This window comes from Alnus glutinosa, chromosome 5 (genome assembly GCF_958979055.1).
Source record: "Alnus glutinosa chromosome 5, dhAlnGlut1.1, whole genome shotgun sequence".
Classification (NCBI taxonomy): Eukaryota; Viridiplantae; Streptophyta; class Magnoliopsida; order Fagales; family Betulaceae; genus Alnus; species Alnus glutinosa.
This window is the reverse complement of record NC_084890.1, coordinates 17,537,566-17,541,235: the sequence shown is the minus strand read 5'-3', so window position 1 is coordinate 17,541,235 and position 3,670 is coordinate 17,537,566.

The window sequence follows — 3,670 nt, the reverse complement described above, 5'->3', positions numbered from 1 at the left end:
GGAAACAACATATGAAGGCACTAAACTTGTAAAATCTGCCAAACTTCAAATGTTGATTTCCAGATTTGAATAAATTAAGATGTTGGAAGAAGAGAGTTTTACTCCAAGATGAGTGACCTAAGAAACTCCATGGCGAGTCTTGGGAAGCCTGTCTCAGATGTAAAACTCATCCAAAAGATTCTAAGATCTTTGCCTGAGCGTTCCAGGGTCAAGGTGGCTACTATTGAAGAGAGCAAAGATCTTGAAGAAATGAAGATTGAATAGTTGATGGGATCTCTTCAAACTTATGAGCTGTCCCTGCCCTCGGTAAAGAAGCTAAAGGCCATTGCCCTAAACGCTTCCAAGAAAAGGGTAGAAGCCTCATGTGGAGATGACTTTGAGGAGGAAGAAAAAGCTGTGGCTATGCTGGCCAAAAATTTCAGAAGACTAATGAGAGATGACCGTTTCAAGAAAAAGTTTTCTGAAAAGATGAAGAAAGCTCCCAGAGAAGCTGAACCTGAAGAAGAAGAAAAGAAGGATCCTAAAGGTCCAAGATGTTTTGAATGCTTAGGCTTTGGGCACATAAGGGCTGATTGTGGGAACCTCAAGAAGAGCAAGGGGAAGGCTTACAATGTGACTCTCAATGATGAGTCAGAAGAAGAAGCTCCTGAGTCTGAAAAATTTCTAACCTTTGTGGCTCCACTTGTTGAAGAAGAGGACTCTTATTACTCGGAGCATAGTGGTAATGGGGATGAACCCAAGGAGGCATACAAAACTCCCTATGTAGAGTACGAAAAGCTAAGGGAAGGACGTAAGCAGCACCTTCATGATCTAAACAGTTTACAGATTGAGAAGAGTTCATTGCTGCTCAGAATTCAAGAGCTCGAGGAAAAGCTACTAGAGACGTAGCTCCAATTAGAAAGAGTCACTTATGAAAAGTTGACTCATATGCTGTCCATTCAGAAGAGCCTAATCGACAAGACTGGTCTTGGGTATGTAGCTCCTCCCACTGACACTCCCTCTACTTCCAAGACTGTATTTATCAAACCTGAAGTCCCAGAGCCTCCCCCCATTGCTGAAGATAAAGGGAAGGACAAGATTAATGATGATCTCCTATATGCCACCACTGCAGTCTGAGTGGGCATGTCCAACCCCAGTGCTCCCTCCTTAAAGCACAAAAAGCGAAGGTCAAGAAAGAAGTGCCCAGACCAGCTAATCATGGCATTAGACCTCTGACCCAGCATCAGACTCCATGATATCAGGCACCTTACCAAGCTCCATGGAGACAAGCACCAAGGCATCAAGCTCCTCAATATCAAGCTCCTTGTTCTCATGCACCTTGGCACCAGGCATCTCAGCATCAGCGACCTCAGCAACGATTTGCACCTGCCAATCACAATGGCAAAGCCATGATCAAATCCAAGCACTTCAAAAGGTCGCAGAAGGTGGAAGATGATCAATACTACAAAGAGCCACTTATTTGGATGCAAAGCATGATGGAGTGGATGGGCCAACAGATGAAGTCCTGCTAGCAACCACCCATTGGAAGGCAAGCTTGGGTCAAGAAGAAGAATAACCCCACGAGAGGGAATGGATGCACCTAGCAGGAGAAGGTGTTCATGCCTAGAATTTCGTTCCTAATCCTAAGGCCTCAGGTTTGATTGCTTGACTTTTACTTGTTATATTTTATGCAATCTAGGAACTAGTTTTGTTCTACCCCCTATTTCTCTTAAGATAGCATTGCAGGTACTTGGTGGGGAAGACAGAGAAAGTAGGTCGAGCGACTGCTTTTCTGTATTGGCATCATCGAGCTTACACAGGTTTGATCTTGCCTTGCATATGATGTTATTTCCATATTACAATTTTTAATTAAAAAGAAAAAAGAAAAAAAAGGGGAGAAATTGCATAAAACTTTTCCTTTTCTTGGCATATCAGATATTGCATGTGTTTTCACTTGATATCTCAATTCATTATGCATTAATCTACTTTACTTAGATATGATTGAGAGTTTATGACTATATCTGCCAAGTGATTTTGTTGTATATGCAATAGTTGGATAGCTTATTTCCTCATGCGATGAAAATGTACACTATCCAAGACTCCCCTAAAGGTACATCTTTCCTTCTCTGACTTTTTGTTTCTAGAAATTCTGAACAAAAGAAAAGGTTTTTGATAAGATGGCCAAATTGACCAAATGCTAGGTGAACCTAGAACCTAAAAATTCTGGCACTCTCTCTAGGTTGCAGCATTAAAAGAATCACAGTAATTCTTCAGTCTTCTGTGCTATATGCTTACACTCACTGCTTCTGTGCTAAAATAAGCCTTGTCCTTCATGGTGCAAGTAAAATTTTACTTTGTCCTTCATGGTACAAGTAAAACAAATGGATGCTGCATCTTAGGGGGAGCCGGGAGTGTATCAGATGAGGGTGGCTAGGCCCTAATAATTTATAAGGTTTGACTTTTGACTAATCTTTCACTGATTTTCTCTCTTGTTTAGAAAATCTAGTTGGTCTTTGTCATATCAGTGATAGCTATACCTTATGGGAAAAGTCTTCACACACACACACATTGCATGAGTTAAGTTGCCTATTTAAATTTTCTGTTTATGGGAAAATCTTTGTGCTGATTGAAATCTGAACTCTCTCTTATATCTCTGCTTAGTTTTGAGATGCTATTTGATTGTGTTATCAATTGATTATACATGTGTGTTTTGCAGCTGACCTTAGGAAAATTAATTTTTGCAAATTTTCTTCAGTTTTCTACATTTCTAGTGTGAAGCGTCCGGATGGCCTCTCTTTGCGTCTGGATGGGTGTAGATCAGACGGTCGGACGCGCGCGACTCAAATGGCCGAACGGTAAAGTTAGACGTTCGGACGCGCGCGACCTGTCCGCATGTTTCCGAGGCAGCGCACGTCCGAACAGTGTTAATAAGTTGTCCGGACGGGGACCCCACAGGCTCTATAAATTCCTTGGCCGTCGCATTTTCACCTTACCCCACCAAAAATCTCTCTTTTGGCTTCTAGTAAGTGATTTCTCGCGAGTTTTTGGCATTATCTCGCCTTTTTTTGTCTTTTTGTGCATTAATCTCTCATTCCAGGTATTTTTCTAGCCCTTTTTTTTTCAGTTTATTTTTTAAACTGTTAGAATTTTGATTATTTTAGGAATGTTGTTGAGATTATAACATGCATAGTTGTGACATCTATTGTGTTGGGATTCTTGGTTTGGTATTTTTTTGTGGGCTGTACTTTCTGTAGTTATAATGCCGGATTTTCTCTGTACACTGACAAGATCATTTCTTTTGGATTGTTTTTGGCAAATCTTGTTGGTCTCTTTTGCAAAATCATGTCTGCAGGCAGTCCACAGTGCAGAGTTCGCCAGAGGACAGAGGGAGATAGAGCAGCCCTCAGAGCTAAGATCATGGACCGACCTGTTATTCCTGAGAGGAATGTGATCCGTTCCGACATCATGGTGGCTCCTCTGAACAATATCCATGACACTATCCAGACATATCGTTGGGAATATCTTCACAACTACGCCTGTGTTGTGTACACCAAGCTGGTGAGACTTTTCTATGCCAACCTAGAGGTGGTGCAGGACGATGACCGCGGGTTGGTACTTTAGTCCACTGTTGGCGGGCATATTATCACTGTTGATCCCCAGATCATCAGTCAATTCATTGGAGTTCCTGTTC